This window comes from Osmia lignaria, chromosome 11 (genome assembly GCF_051020975.1).
Source record: "Osmia lignaria lignaria isolate PbOS001 chromosome 11, iyOsmLign1, whole genome shotgun sequence".
Classification (NCBI taxonomy): domain Eukaryota; kingdom Metazoa; phylum Arthropoda; class Insecta; order Hymenoptera; family Megachilidae; genus Osmia; species Osmia lignaria.
In genome coordinates, this window is record NC_135042.1 from 8,884,145 (window position 1) to 8,901,787 (window position 17,643).

General features: G+C 36.9%; 1 protein-coding gene across 2 annotated transcripts in view; it reads left to right on the forward strand.

The window, feature by feature from the left end:
• The first annotated feature begins 7,306 nt into the window (after positions 1-7,306).
• Positions 7,307-17,643, forward strand: part of Cad89D (cadherin 89D) — a 43,054-nt gene continuing 32,717 nt past the window's right edge. For both annotated transcript variants that reach the window (XM_034323248.2, XM_076690840.1), the window contains exon 1: positions 7,307-7,505. The gene's annotated coding sequence lies outside the window, so the exon portion shown is untranslated. The remainder of the gene's footprint in view (positions 7,506-17,643) is intronic.

A 17,643-nucleotide genomic window follows, 5' to 3' on the forward strand; every position in this document is an offset into this window, starting at 1 on the left:
TTTAATACAGAAACAATTTTATTTAGTTTTTATTCAAATCGATATAATATTGGTAATATAATATGTATACTGAATATACATATTAATTATGATTTTACATTGATTTCATTACATTTTGTACATTGTAAATTCAAATATAATTTGAGATCTTTTTACGAGGAGTAAAATTCAATTCATTTCATGTAAAATTGAACAATTTATGTGGAAGAAGACAATTCGTGACGGGTAGATTTCCAAGTCAGAGTGATCTATTTCAACACATTTTGCGTATTCTTGAAAAGTTACTCTGAGGAGGGAATCGCCCGAGGATGTTTTAATTTTTTACTAATTTTCATAATAAATTCTTTTTTCATTGTAAAGAATTCTTAATTAGTCATTTTGCTTTTAATAAAATATCAAATTCAATTTTGACATTAAATTCCTTTTTATTAGAGTTTTGCCTTTATTAAATTAGTGTTGCGAGAAATTTCCGACGCGAGAGTAAATATGACGATGCACTGACTAGTATTCGGTGGGAATCCTTTTGGTTTTTAAACTCAATCCTTTTTATTATTTAATTAATCAAATTAGTTACAAGGATTCCGCGGCATAAGACCGTGAACACCATCTCTGGGAGATATACCCATGCATTACTAGGCCTTTGCAGGCGCAGTTTTAGAATACGGAACATATGAAAATATGTTACCATATTCTAAACTGCAGTCCTTTTGTCTATACTATGGGCGTCCGTCAATCTGACACCGTTGGATGCAACGTGTTGGACGGGCGGGTAGCGCTCTTAGCGAAGGGGTGCACTCTGTCCTGGCGTTACGACGTCCAGGCGGGGTGGGTGGTATGTAGCGTCTGGCGTAAGTCTAGGGGGCGTGAGACCCTTCGTTGCCAGCTGATATTAGCAGTGCACCATGTTTGCGTCATAGTTGCTCAATTTTACTTTTCAGTATTTGTTCTTAAAGCTTTATATTTACAAAGTCGAGTCACTTTTATTAAAATAGTGAAATATTAGTCCGTTCGATGTTTGTGTATTAATCATGTTTCTAGATCAGGATTTTCAGGTTTAACCCCTTCCGTGTTTATTGCCAAAGCCCATTCACGTGCCCAGGTGCTACTTGGACGGGTAGAGGCAATTGGCACGATGACCTAGTTCATAAGAATAATAATTAATAAGCGGCTGGCATTGTGTTAGTATATCGTGCACGACGTAATTTCCACATATGGTGTGTGTGTTTTTAGGCTGTGGGATTGCGTCGGTTTAATAACTTTTTCATTTAACTTTTAATTTGAAATAATATTTTATTCAATGAGATGTACAATGAACGTACAAACCAAATAGTATTATTACCATTACTATTACTATATTGCCATTACTATTACCATGATTATTACCATTATTATGAAATATTCTATATCAAAGTAGTTAATTAAATTTTGTAATTATCATTATACGCAATGATTGCTAGCCTTGCCAGACGATTTCAGTGAAAAATGGTACGTACCGTAGAGTGTGATGTGAGATGAAACTCGGGTGTCGGAGGCGTCCCGGGACGTTCTCCCTAGTTTAGGCTCTGCGCCCGGGTGGAGTGTATGGGGGTCGTGGAATGAATTTTTGTGAGAATGTGATTTTGCCTTTTTTAAATATAGCGTTAGGTAGGTAGGTAGTATACCTTCTGGTGTGTGTGATAGATTGTAAGTAGGTAGGGCCGGGACAGGTTGTCACAGTCTCTTGGTCGGGTAGGCGCGATTTCGTGTGATCAACCTGTACCTGGAATATATTTGAAGAATTGACGATCCAATCGATACGAACGGAGTATGACGTTCGCCTTCGATTCTATCTGTACAATTTTTCAAATTTTTGGCGACTTCATAAGTCGTCATACGCGATCGCGATGGTACGAAACGCACAAGTTCTGCTCGAGCACGGCATGTGTGTACGAACAACGACTTGTATAAAGTCCTTTTTCGTCCACGTGTCAATTAGAGTTTCGCGATTTTTCTTTTTTGTTGATTGTTTTTTTTTTGTTTTGCGAATTTGCAAGTCTCGAGCTTTAGATATAAGTTTCAGGTGGGTGGACCGCCCGAAGAAAGAAAAGGCTATATGCCGAAGCGCCCCGACAAACTGTCTTTCAAGAGGGGAACTACTAATGATTTTGCATCCTTTTGCAAAAAAGGATGGGAAATCATTATCGTTACTACTTTGTCACTGTGCTTGCCTGTAGTTGTAGTTTTGTAATTGCAGGAGAAGAGGGGGCCCGTGACCCCCATGATTTTGGGCAAATCGCGTTTTCAATTTAGTGTTGCGAATATTGTCCACGGTTCAATTTAGTGTTGCGAATGAATATCGATCACGGTTCAATTTAATGTTGCGTATGCATGATTATCGCAATTTTCATTTAATGTTGCGAACTTCAGATATCGCGTTTCTTTCTTACATTGCTTTAAAATAGAATTTAACTTTTCAGTGTTGATTCCTTTAAGATTTTTGAGAGTTTTGCTTTTTAATGTTGATTGCTTTAGTGTTGCGAGTAAAAAATTCACGGTTTGAGAATCCCCCTTTTTTGCATTTTAATTGCATGTCTATTAAAGATAGCGTTGCGAATGATATTAGCGCGATTGTTTCCCAGTGTTGCGACTTATAAATACGCGATTGCTTTGCATTAGTTTATAAAGTTCCCTGCTAATTAGTGTTGCGGTAATGAATATTCGCGTTTTGCATTAGAGTTGCGATATATGATGAAATGCCCAAAAACGATCCAATGGAGTTACCATGATCCATAAGGCAGCTATGGATCAGCTGCCGTGATACAGCCTTGGATTGGCTGTACCCCTTTTTTAGATTAGTGTTGCGTCTTACAAAATTCGGTAGATTTGAGTAGTGTTGCGTTACAGTTCGCGTTTTGTCTTTTTTTCTTTTTTTCAGCTTAGCGTTGCGTATAATGGAGCAGCCTTCACGCGAATGCTTTTGTACATATTATATAATTAATGAAATTAGTGTTGCGAGTAAAAAACTCACGGTTTGAGAATCCCCCTTTTCTGCATTTTAATTGCATGTCTGTTAAAGATAGTGTTGCGAATGATATTAGCGCGATTGTTTCCCAGTGTTGCGACTTATAAATACGCGATTGTTTTGCATTAGTTTATAGAGTTCCCTGCTAATTAGTGTTGCGGTAATGAATATTCGCGTTTTGCATTAGAGTTGCGATATAGGATGAAATGCCCCAAAACGACCCAGTGGAGTTGCCATGGTCCATAATGCAGCTATGGACCAGCTGCCGTGGTACAGCCTTGGATTGGCTGTACCCCTTTTTTAGATTAGTGTTGCGTCTTACAAAATTCGGTAGATTTGAGTAGTGTTGCGTTACAGTTCGCGTTTTCTCTTTTTTTCTTTTTTTCAGCTTAGCGTTGCGCATAATGAAGCAGCCTTCACGCGTACGCTTTTGTACATATTATATAATTAATGAAATTAGTGTTGCGAATGAATTCGCGATTGTTATTAAATTTTTTACTTTTTTGCATTTATTAAATTAGTGGAAGTAACTATGACTCACATTCGGTGGGAATTCATTGCTAGTCAAGGATTCCGCGGCCTAAGACCGTGAACACCATCTCTGGGAGATATACCCATGCATTACTAGGCCTTTGCAGGCGCAGCTTTAGAATACGGAACATATGAAAATATGTTACCATATTCTAAACTGTAGTCCTTTTGTCTATACTATGGGCGTCCGTCAATCTGACACCGTTGGATGCAACGTGTTGGACGGGCGGGTAGCGCTCTTAGCGAAGGGGTGCACTCTGTCCTGGCGTTACGACGTCCAGGCGGGGTGGGTGGTATGTAGCGTCTGGCGTAAGTCTAGGGGGCGTGAGACCCTTCGTTGCCAGCCGATGTTTTGTCATAGTTCAGAATGTTTGTAATTTTAAAGTTAGTGTTGCGTGTGATTTCGGTTTGTTTTATAGGGTTTGCTTAGGGATTGCTCTTATGGGCAATCAAACTTTTCTTTTCAGCTTCCCCTATCCCCCTATGCTTTTTCTCGTTTTTTTGTTTTTTTTTTAAATTTCGAAAATTTTGAGCTTTCGGCTGTTGGAAATACTGTTAAATAATATATGAATTTAATGTTTTCAGAATATTATTAAATACGATGAAGTTTTAAACAGAACTTTATTCATAGTTTTATTTAAAATGGAAATTCATTTTATTTTATATTGATTGGTGATAATTTATTTCAAGGAATATTTGTTCATTTGAAATAGCTTATTAAATTTTAATTCTTCTTTATTTAAACAAAAGTAGTGGATGATTGTTGTTCGAGTTGTTCAATTTTAATTTTTGATCGCGATATTTCGTTTCAAGCTTACGGAAAAGCTAATTAAATTACTTTTATAAATTTTCAAATTCTTTTCCTGAAAAGCAAAGTCCATTCGCGATTTTCTATTCAGTTTTTCCATTTACAATAAATTTGCACTGAAAAGTGTATTAAATAATATATTGCAATAAAGTCAAGTAGAGTCATGGTTGTATGTATATTGCAGTAAAAGACAGTTGTTTCAATCAAAATATTGTGTACTATTTGTCGCGAAATGAACGAATATTAAATACAGTAAAATGAAATAATTAATGTTCTTTACTCAAATCACTGAACTTAAATATATATTTTGCTAAATCTTTTTTTCTTTATTTTGGTACTGAATGTTTAGCATCAAATTGATTTAGAGTTATTAACAACCACTCTGAATTTTGTAAAATTTTATTATTACTGATGCATCTTCTTTCCAGCTATTAATTGTTTTTGTCATTATCTGGATTCAATTAATCAGTTTCTGTTACAGAGAAATATCTTTATAGGAAGTATGAAGTTAAGGTATTCAATTAACTAACGTGATGTGAAAATTATTTAAAATTGTACCTAATCCTTTTTAGTTTGTTTCGGGAAATATTCTGGTAAGAATCATCGAACCAACAAATTTATTACAGGTATTTGCTTTTATGCCTTTAAATTTTGATGTAGGCAGGTTGTAAGTCTATGGTTATGACAATATAAACTTTATATATTTATTTTTTTAAATTATGTTTAATTCTTTTTAGTTTATTTCAGGAAGTATTGTGGTAAGGACAACCAAATCAACAAATTGGTTAGGTAGGACAATTATATCTTAAGGACCCTAAAGTTAAATAATTGAATAAGTATATAATTAAGTTTAGACAGTATAGTATTTAATTAGGATATTTTAGATTTAAGCGAATTTTTGTCATTATACGAGCGCTCGTATTCTTAGTATTTAGATGTAAGACAAACATGCAATTGCATATTACTAATAACAGATCTGTAATCAAAATGAAAAAATTGTAAGCTAGGATTAAGAAATAAAAATATAAGTAGGCAAGTAGTGAATAGAGATAATGCTCCTTTTGTTGTTCGTTTGCACAACAATCGAAACGTTTTGCAAATGTGCATCAAGAGGATGATGTTAATGAATAAAAATTTGCATAAATGGAGGGTGGATGGGATGAGGTAGGGCGGGTCTCCACCCGCAGCAACCTCCTCGTGGTGAGACCTGGGCAATCGTTATTATTTGATGGATTATTAATAATTGCATCATTATTTCTATGATACATTTATTAATTATACAGCAAATAATACGAGCGAATTGGCTGCGAAGTTTGTGGCTTGTTCTTCTATTTTATCTCCCCTATATTTTTTCGTCAATTTCTGCATTACCTTCAATGCACTTTTATTTCACTTTTATGTCGGTAAATATGTACTATCATAATAGTTTGTCTGTAGTAGTACTTCTTCAATGGCGCTATTGAAACGTACCTCGTCTGTGGATATGGTAGGATTTGATATGAAAGTGATTTACCTTCCATAGCTATGTTCTGATAGTCTGAAACTTCTTTGGTGTCAGTTTTATATTCTTCAATAATACGAAAAAGAATTCAATAATTTATAATATTGGAGCTTAAGCTTTCATTATTTATTAGAAACGTTAGGTTTATTTATCGTAGGTAACATGTTAGGAGTTAGTAACACATGGTATGGATGTTGAAAATCTATGTTATCAACATCCAATAATAGTGAAATTCAAGAGTTATCTTCAGCTATAACATTATCTTCCAGATTATGTTAGAATAATCTAATCAATAGCAATGGTGGTATTAACTTCTTTAAATATTGTTTATAATTTCTATCCCCCTAGCATTTCCCAAAACATCGTCTTTCAGTGCTCTTCAGAAATACTTACCAGAATCTTTGCAGATTGACTTTGTATAATACATATTAATTTTATTTTAATGATCGATTCATTTTCTGAAAGATTAGCATCATTTTTATCCACTATGATCAGTGAAAATTTGCGTTTCTGAAAAAAGAAAAATGTTTTCGGTATTCGAGTTGCATTCCCCTTTCTTTAACCTGGTTTCCACGCAAAACTCGCATTGTTATGCCGCGTATATTCCAACGATGTATAGAATATAGGATCCGAAATGTTAATTTATTCGTTGTGTGTTGTCGAGTGCACCTCTGATAAATTACAATATTTCCGCAAGAAGCTGAACGGAAAAATGTAGGTGCCCCAAAATATTGATACTTTATTTTCCGCCGTATAAACTCAACACATAAGTGCCTCAATTAATTAAAAGATGTCCAATCATCGAGAGAAATCTAAGAACGATCATTTTCTCCTTTCGACGTTGTAGACGATATTGTTGCATTTTGTTTCCGGACAATCGATATTCTAATGCGGTAATCAATGTGCTGAAACTAAAACGCGTTGCCGATGCCATTAACATGAATATTTTATTACGTTTCTTTACACCAGGAGAAAATATACTTTTCCCGTGTTCGTGACTCCAATTACTGAACCGTATCGCTTCCTGAACGGCAATTAATAGGGTAATGGCAACATTTTGTGTAGATATCACAATCGTCAACGCTTTAATGACTGACAAAAGGATAATGGATTACGAGGAACGATAATATCGTATCATTTATAAGGAATAGAAAAAAGAAGAGTTCATCTTTCGTTAGACGACAATCAATGTCACGTAAGAATACCTAATAATTAATTGTTTCAAATAAATATTGACAGAATTAAAAAAATAAATTTCTCTTTTATTTCTGGGAATATTTTCCGGGAACGATTTCTACCACGATGAAGAAATAGAAAAACGACGTCAGTGGAGCAAAAAGCCACAGAGCGTCGCGTCGTCCAAGGAGGAAGAAACGCGTTGATCGCGAAGAACCCGGAAGGAACAGGTCATCTCATCTGCCGCGAGCAGCGGATTTACGCTGGCCAGGTGAGCACAGGTAAATACACCCGGTCCAGTGCACGGCTGGCCGTCGACTCGGCAGGTAACGAGTGCTGAAGCGGACGGCAAGGAAGAAGGATCGCGAGTGCATTCAACTCGTAGATCGAGCGTGATCCACGCCGGTCGACCTTGACATCGCGAGATCCATGGGGGAAATCGGCATAGGCATGACCGGGACCATCAAGTCGGAGAACGTTTCCTGTCGGTAAGTGCACATGTCAAAAGTAATGGGATGCGAGGTGGTAGGTCATTTTACCAATTTGAAGATGGTAAATCCATGTACAAGGTGAAACACCTAAGATAAGTCACGTGAATAGTTTCGGAAACAGGAAGTAATGTTTGAAATAGAAGATGTTTGCTTCCAAGGGGGTTATTAAATAATGGACAATATTCTTTTTTTCAGGTGAAGTTTCTTAGAAGATTTAATCATTTTCATTTTTCTTTTTTCTCCTTTATTAAACGAGACACCTGTAGAGGCGTTTAGTGCACGACGACTGAATTTCTCGAGCGTTTTTAAATGCAAATAATAATAAAAGGGTGAAATTCTTGTGGTATAGGGATCCATGATCCCCTGTCGATTCGTTGAATCTATAACGAGCAGAAAGATTGCACTCGAACGACTGCGGGGAGACAAGAAAAGCAGGTTACCAGGCTATCGGTGGCCTGTGAACCGCGTTCACGTGGGAAAAAGGGGCAAGGGAACGACGAAGAATAAGCCGACATATTTATTCCGCGAGCGATCGAGCGTACGGGCGCCGGTTGAATTTCAAATCGAGTTGTTTCGCGAACCGCCGACGACCGTCTTTCGATAGAGACGGTGAGCGATTTCAGCGATCTTTGAAACGTTTACCCCTTGATCAGACGGACGAGTTGAAACTTTCAATATTTTTTTATGATACTCCAAGAGACATCCTCTTGTCTTAAGTAGCGGATTCTTCCTGTCCACGAATTATAAATAGAATCATCTTTGAAAGTTTTCTTACTGTACACAGTAAAATTATTCATTTTTAATTTGCAATTAGCATCTGATAGAGTATAGAGAAGGAATTTCTGTGCACATTAAATTACTATTACAAAATGGTATTCATGAAATGCAAGCAGATCGTGAGAACGCTTCCGTAAAGTTGCAAAAGAAACGAGAACTGATTGTAGGCTCGCGGTCGATCGATACAATCAATCGATCAATTCGCTTGTTTCGGTGTCGATTAACAGAACGCAATCACGCCTCATTTCACTGTAATTACTCATCGTATAAATGCAAAGGAATCGATATTTTTCACGTTTTAGTTTGGTGACCTGGATTAGGGCCATCGATTACTCTGAATCGCTTGATAATTGCTCTATGGTCATTTTCCTTTTTTTTTTTTAGTAATCGTTTAGATTCTAAATACTGTAATACAATTGAAATTCAATTGGATGCTATGTTATATTAGCATGTTAGATTTAAATTTACCGAATAAGCAGATTAAACGGTACTACCGGGTAGAGTTGATGGCATCACTGACCTCTGCTACAGTCCACTGCATTTGCAAAGGCATCGCAACATATTGCTAACCGTGTACGATTACTTCGTACCCGTACGAAACACCGGAATCTGAAGCGATTATCCGCTCGCGGATCGGCAATGAGCATTACGAAAATTGCGTGTAATTCACTCTCGCACGCGCAACGCGTTCAACCATTCAGTGAAAAGTTTAGATTTCGTATCGAGATTCATAAAAATAGAGATACATTGCTGTTTTGTTGTTCGTTTAGAAATAAACATCTTTAGCCGGGGGTATAGCGGGGCTTAACTTTTACCGAGAATATTTGTATAGTTTCAGAGATTGAATTAAATTGAACTAAATTGGATATCTTAAACATTAAGTTACTGAAGCGATACGAAAACGAAACTGATTTTGTAGCTCTTGTTAATTGCATAATCGCCAGATAGATTATGGTTGTTCCGGAGTCAAGAAACATTTTAGAACAGACGGAACTGACCCGTAAATTAATTTTAGCGCGCAACTAGTTCTGCGGGAACCGATCATTCGATCTAATGCATTTCTCGTGAAAGGGCGTTGAAATGTGTGTGCACCTCGAACGCACTTTCTGGGTTATGAAAACCATGACTAGTGTTAGTTAAATGAAAAAATAGTATTTGTAGGTTGTATTGCACCAGAGTAGTTAGGGTAAAGAAACAGAGTGATTTATGAAACTAATGGGTGTAGTAATTATTTGGTGCTTGTGCGCAATTCCCACCACATAATTTTTTCCCATGGATTAAAATATAAAATTTTAAATACATATTATCTAATGGCTTTTTCTTAATCGTATGCATAAAGCGGAAAAACGAGTGTTTAAGATTTGGAAATAAGTGAAAGTCGTAGTTGCATGGAAGTGAGAATTGCCAATTTAATTTAATTTAGTTAGCTTTTTGTAACTTGTGTGAAATCAATGTTGTCAATTACATAAGTCGAGACTCATTATTAGAACTATGGTTTCATTAAATTTCTTTTATTACTTATTGCAAATGGATTTCTAATTTGATATTTTTATATAGTATAATTAATTTGATACAATGATTACCTAAGTTTATTATAGGTATCGAATTTCTTTAAAAATCGATTGATATTAACATAAAGTCTTAATTTATGGTGTGACATACTTTTAGAAATTACCTTGCGCATAATGTTGCCTATGATCTTAATTCCTCACGGAGTGTGCCGTTTGGTCGCATTAAATTTTGGACTTGACCCACTTGGGCCGTGAGTCCTTCAATTTTAGAGAAGTTTAGGTACTTGTATCTATCATAATTCTTTCGACAATGGCATGATATTTGATTATCACACCTCATTGTTTTACATTACACAGTCTGTTTCAAAAGTAGGTGGAAGAACATATTAATTCTTTCTACGAGCTATCCTTTTTGAATACTCGAATATTCAAATTATCATTATGACTCTAATTCATAGTTCCTCTATAGAAAAATGAAAATATGCCTTTCAGTAATTTCGTCGATCTACATAAATAACAATCGATTCAGGTTAGAAACTCGAGCTGATCCTTTATAGTACGTCGAAGGAGTGTCATTGAAAGTATCATAGCTTAGTAAAGGAATTGCACGGTACTGTATCAGAGGAATGCCATTGAAATATGCTTTATACAATGCAATCGGATATTCCTGTTTACTGCTTAGCTTTCAGGTATTGCATATTCGTACCCGTAAAACGCGGAAAGAAAGGGGAACAGTTTTCACGAGCAAACAGGTCCCAGGCCCTACTTCGATTCTCTTGACCATTCTTGACAACAACGATACCATTTCCGTGTCATTCGGTCAGACCTCGAAAATTCGGATTTCTCGGTCGATGATTCTGGCGATACCTGTAAATCGAATTCATTGAAATCGAAGCCTATGATCGCTCGACAGCCATCGTTGTTCTTACGGCAGTGTAGTAACGCATACGATTAACATGGTTCTAGAAACGCTGATCGAAATGCTACTAAACTTTCTCCGACACCTCGTAAAATCGCGTCCATCATCGATTAAGCGATTGGGTTTGCTGAATTATGAAATTGATAATACAAGCTGTATAAAATGATGAAATTCGACAGTCAGCAGGTAGCTTGATCGACGTTTAATCGGAAATGATTAGGTTCATGACGGCTGAAAACATGACGTGAAAACGTGACGGCTGATCGAATTGATTCATTCTACTGTGTATTTCTGGGAATAGTTTTTAATATCCCTCATTAGTAAATGAAATTTCATGAAGAAATTAGTACGTTCTTTGCAAAACAGAAGAAGTTAATTAATGTTACGTAATAATCAACGTGAAACAGTGCTGGGTAAAATATTATTTGAAGTAGCGAAATGACCGTAACGTAAATTAAAGTAATTCTTTAAACTTGGATGAGATATCTCGCGATTTAATCTTTAACCATAAAAATTCTTATCTCTCCCATTTCGATAATCGTCTCTGCTTTTATTTTCATCTTTACTGCCAGATTCGATAGCAATCGTTGATAATTTCTGTTTTCCTCGAGCAATCGTGGTGTTCCGGTGTTCGAATCGTCGACGCTGGAAGACGCACGACGGCTCCGTTTCGTCGAGCCACGATGTCCCGCTTCGGCTGACAAAACAATGATTATTATCAGACCGATGATCCATCCGCTCGAGCGTGTCTCGCGTCTCAACCTGCCCGACGATCGTCGCTCGAGCGTGATGCGTTTGCGCAACGCTCGACCGATCATCGGCCAGTCGATCCGAAGCAGCTTCGATATCCGGTATTCCCTAAGAATCTTCTCTTCGCGGCTGAATCGCGTCTTCGTCCCGAATGCATAGGAACGTGAGGCGAATGCGAGTTGCCTCGAGAAAACGTTAAGCCGCGTAATTTATGATTTATCACCGGCGCGGCGGCGAGCGGGGAATCAGCTTTAAGAGAGAAATAAAAGCGCTTAGCAGACGACGTTGACCTGGTAAACGATGTAATTATAGTTGGATCTAGGTGCTTATACCCGGATCATTTTAAATCCGTTTACGGTAAATACCGTTTTGCAGAAGATCGTGATTGTTTTATTAAAGTTGCAAGTCATTTTCATTCTTCGTATCTTCGATATTTCTTTGGAACGCTTGAACTGTGCAATTAAAAATGCATTGCTGACGATGCAACGCGGAGATTTCGAGTATTTATAATTTATAATTCCACTTTTTATTCTACATTTTCAATGGCTATTAAATTATTATAATATTCGTCAATGTCGTATATTCCAACCTGAACGTCAACTCTTCGACGACGTATATGTACGCTCCTCCAAGCGAAAGTACAATCTTCCGGACCTCGCATACCTTCAAAATTGATTTTCCTTGATAATAAAACTATCTAAGGGAGGAATTTTCTTCTGTGCATTATCGATTCACCTCCTTGACCCACGTGTAAGTAGCCCAGCATTAAAGCTTGTAAATATAAGGAAACGTTACTCGACGGTACCTTTGCTCGTCTCTTTCGAAAAGTTTTAATCCCATAACTATATAAAATTCATTCTCTCTTTGCCTCTCCCGAGGCTAAAGTTAAGCGGCAACTGACCGGAAGCTATCGCACGCCATCGTACCTCTTCGTAATTACGAATTTACTTCTTCTCCCCGTTGTTTCTTGCCTGCAGAGCAACGTGACCGTGTCTAACTGGACATTACAGACGTATTATAACGTCATCTGGCACGGAACACGAGAGTATGCAGGATAGAAGCTGCTTCGAACAGGAATTACAGTGGCAAAGAAGGGCAAGGTCGGCACACGGATGTATTCTGTGCTTCGACGATTTTGATACCAAGTGACACGATAGTGCGACGAATAAATCGTGTACATAGGAGCGGTGGAAAATTAATCTTGCTTGGAAATTAATGGCCGGCATACCTTTTTCGAGTTTATGGTCGTTGAGCGTGTCACACACTCGTAATACTATTAACACGTTAACTGCCTAGCCGAAGCTGTTGAAAGTTTCATTAGGTAGTGCTTTTGTTTTTAATAAATCTTCTCTTCGTTGTCAAGCATTAGGTATTCGCTCTTTATACTTTCCAAGAACAAAAAGAAATTTAACGTACAATCATAGACTTCAAATAACATTCGAAGCATGAACTTGAACGGTTAATCTCTCTTTTCAAATTACTTGAAACTCCGCTCGTTATACTTACAACAATAATTCCAAATGGAACACGATTTTTTACGATCGAACGTCTAGGATCATGACTTTTATTCAGGCTTTATCATGTTGAATTATGTACTTCCTTATCTGAGCATGTCAGTTTTCTCTCGATTACCTATCTCATCTTCGTAAAACAGTAGAGAAAGGAAATTCGTGAAGCGTGTCAAGAAATACTGTACAAATCGTGGCACGATACGTTTTTTCGACGGACTCGCGATTAACGTAATCCGCCTCGACCTTAATAAGCGATAACTCTTTACAGGTTGTACAGGCGGCTGCGTTCGAGAAGGAAAGTTAGAGAACGCGCACGCGACACGAGCGGAAGTTTCGCTGTAACCGATGTTATTACGCGCCTCTTCGCAATCTGAAACGATTTATCGGTGAATCGAGAGGTAACAAACGGATAGATGTACGGTTATACACACGTGGTTGTACCGTTAACGTTGTATTATCATCGTTAAAGTTTCGCGGTTCGTCTGGCCGACACAATGGCTCGCCGAAATAAATTCGTTTCGTGTTGATTTATTATACGATACAGAGCTATATTATAATTTCAATATAGGGCACAGCGATTCGTGGCTGGCTAGTTGATTTTTGATATAAAATAAATTTTTTCGAGCTTAAAATCTTTATATTTATAATTAGGTATCTGTAATTATAATTTGCATATATCGTGTCGAAGATCATTTCTGAGTGCTGGGGATATGGTAATTCTTTCTTTGTTATGTCTGCTAGATTATTAGGTTTTGATTGCAAGAATTCATGTGCTATTAGATTTCAGATAAAAATGCGATGTTCACCTTGCTAATTGTAAAGATATAAAATTTCATAGATACATGTGAAGTTGAAAATTCATAGCCAAATTTTGCATTTAGGATGAGTACAACACAATGCAATTAAGTTTCTGCACATAAATCATGTTATCTGTTCTTAAGGGGATTATCGTTATGTAAAACATAAAGTAGCGAAGTGAACGTAAATCATATACCTACTGCTTTTTCTCAAGATTGCATAAATTATTCGTTGTTTCGTATTATCCAAATTAGTAATGCTACAAAGTTAACCATTTATACTTGCAACATCTTAAAATTAGTTAGAAACTGCAATTCGCGTAAACGCTTCCGCACTCCTTTTTACTATTCGACTAATCATTATTACATTTAATGAAACAAAGCAATAGTTGAAAGATAAAAGTCAAAGAAAAGGAAAGGTGGTTACAGAACGGAAGAAAACTTTCAACACCATCAGTACGGTTACAACACCGTCTCTGAGTATTATACATTTTTATTTGCACGTTTTGTTCTCCACATTTGTGCGATTTAAGATCTTTCATACGTTCCGATATAATTAGAACGGCTTGTAAACAGCAAATAAAATCACGATACACTAATTCTCACGTTTAATTGCTTTAATTCATACGCGTATCTACTCTGTTCATATTTTAATTAGTTAGAATATACAGAGATATCGTTAATTGGTTACATATGAACATGAAATCATTACGGCAGTAAGTGTACGTGCCAAGTTGTGTAGCTTTTGGAACATGGAGATAATCCGTATAGAGAGCTTGCCAAACGATTTGCATAGCAAACTCGAAGCCAATGATTCGTCTAAAGTGCTGGAAAATTGTGATCAATTTTTCAGTCGAAACTTTGTTTCCGTCGAATTTCGAATAAATTGAGACTTTGAGCAAGTCAGGAGGTACATTTGTGTTTTCTGATTTAATCTGCAGTTATTTTTTTGTTTTATTTATTAAAATTGGTTTTACATTACGTATTTTTCAAACTACCCAATGTTTAATGGAAGGTATCGTTCTTTAGTTAATCTTCGGACGGCGGACCATGGAGAGAGCCATAATTTTAATATCCTTGCATATATTTTGTAAATTTGTTCAAGGGTTAAAATAGATGGATATTCAATAAAATACTTAATTCAATGTTGTAAACATAAAAAAAACTCTTCCAGCAATCGAACAAGCTTGCATAAATCCAAAGAGAATGTTATCTCGGTTGTTCAAGCTCAATAAATCGTAATCTTTCAACTGAGACATATTAAAACACAAGAGACGTTGCGCACGCGAGACAAGATAGAAAACGGTGAAAAACGAGGGAAAAAGTGGTTCATAAGTATTCCTGCAGCGAGGTTTCCATAGAAAGTGTACCGAAATCGATGAAATCCTCTGCTGGCTTTTCCTTTTTCATCCGCGATCCAGTTGATACTGTGCCACGGGTCCTCGATGCCAGGTACCTATACTTTCTGCTCCTTCGATGAATTCCCCGACACGTTCGGTTTTATCGGCAAACAGTCGACGACCAGAGTTTCAGCTTGTCTAAATTCATTCGTCGAATCAATTCTACGCTGTCAGTTTATTTCTAGAACGATCGCAAGGGGCTAGATTTAGTACAGGATCGATTGATACCGATTAGTTTACGACATTCAGAGACGAATTAATTTCGTTCCTTGGGGGATTGCGATTAATCCACCAAGGCGACGAAATTGCGTGCCAACATGTATAAGAAACATCCGCAATGTCCTCATGATGCTTCGTTCCTCTTAAAATAATTGAAACCATTTTTCATAATTCTTGAGTTTACAAAGTATAATTTATATTTGAAATTGGTAGACCTTTTCATACATCAAGCATGTATTTTGAAAGCCTCGATAGCTAAAAGTCGACAAAAAATTAATAATCCTAATGAAATGAAGGTGTTAGCGAGTCAATTTATCAGGATTATTGGAAATTCGAATTATTATTCCCTGCGTCGTAGCAGACACACGATAAGAGTTTGCCGCGTTCGGAAAAAATAATATGTATTTAAAATAATGCCGTATCTAACCCACCCACTGGCCAAACCAATTACTTTTGTCCGAGTTCACCCCGTTCGAAAGTGATTCCCGTTACTTTTACCAGCCCATTAAATTCTCCAAGCGTTTCAGACAGATTTTGCATTCGATGCGCACAATGTGTGTTTACTCTCACGTTCGAAGGATATTTTTCGATTCTGATCGAACCACCGTAAACGAATTGCCACCATTCACGTCCAGATGACACGCGAATCATTCCGTTAACTCGACAAAGTCTACTACATACGTTGACGCTTTATAAATTAAGAGTAGAAACAGTTAAATTTTTCAATTAGTAAAATAGCCATGTTATTCCATGTTTTCCTTCCGTAAGGTATATAGATATTTTAGCTTTAATTAGGAGCTATACGAATTATCCCCGAGTTTTCAAAACATCCCAGCTGGTAAATCAAACATCGTCGAGCTCGAGGAATATTAATGAACTTCAATGAAAGTTGAAGTGCAGTGAAACCGCGGCAAAAGGCTGGAACACGTACGATTCTGCAGCCAGAGGCCGCGAACTTCTCTTTTATCGACTTCTTTTCTCGTCGTCTATTGTACGTCGATTCGACGGAGGGTCTGAGGGGGGATCTCGTATTAAAAGCCGAAACACAGACGCGTCGTCGGCGGTCGTATTGTTCGGCACGAGGAACCGTAACGACGATGCAAAAGACTCTTGACCTCTTTCCGCAAGCAGCCTCGCACTTCACACTTTATGTTTCCACGTAATAATCGGCAAACGCGAAAGGACAGACGCCCCTAACGAGTTCCTATGTATTTTTGCATCTGTGTCGGTGCACGCGTCTTCTGAAGCCAGAAGACATTCAGGAAACCCTCGACGTGTTTCAATTTCATGCGACCACAATGGAAATTTTAATTTTCAAATGGGTGTGCGGTCGTGGATGAAGGTTCAATCGTTTCTGGTAGAATTGAAAATTTTACTTTTGCATATATGCAACGATGCAGCTAACAAATTCTATGCATCTTTTTTTAAAAAAAGGAATAGCATTTTTTGTTGTATTAATCGATTTTTTGGAATATTCTGACTAGAAAAGTGATGTAGGGTATGATATTGAAAATATTAACAGAGATGCAGTTGCACTTTCTAGATGCATCGTTGCACTCTGTGTAGAATGTACTAACATTTATATATGTTGGACTTTGTTTCTATTTCATACTTAACCTTGGTAATTTCATTAACACCACGTCGGAATAATGAATTTTATTCGGTCATTAAACGAGTCATTCGTCAGATACGAGTGCATCCATTATGGGGTTGTATAGTTGTCTTTAAACGAAATGGCGCCGGCAATGGCACTATTCTTTTGCCATTTGACGGTCATTCACTACCTATAAATAATAATATCGACGAGTATTTAATAAAGAAATGGAATTCAGAATGCTTGTATGTTTCGGTTGAATTGGATTTCAATTGAAATAGCCTTGAGCCAAGTTGATTTCATTCGTGTTATTCACTGACGCGTGAAGACATTCAGCTACTTGTAAGATTAATGACGAATGAAGTACGAGTATTTGAAAATATATGTGCCGATCCTAAGATGTCTTAAGTCTTTAGATCTTAGAATCCTAGATCTGGTGTCTATTGTTCAAGGATTGAGATCTGGGATGTGGAATTAGAGATTTTTCGATTAGGTTTAGGTGTTTTTGGTTTGAATTTCGTTTAATTTTCAAACTTTCGTTTTCTAAACAACTCACAACATTCGGAAACAATGAAGTTTCTATAAAACATTTATTTCTTGGCATGTCCACTAATACTATGCGAATTTCAATGGTGAAACCGCTTTACATCAACTGTG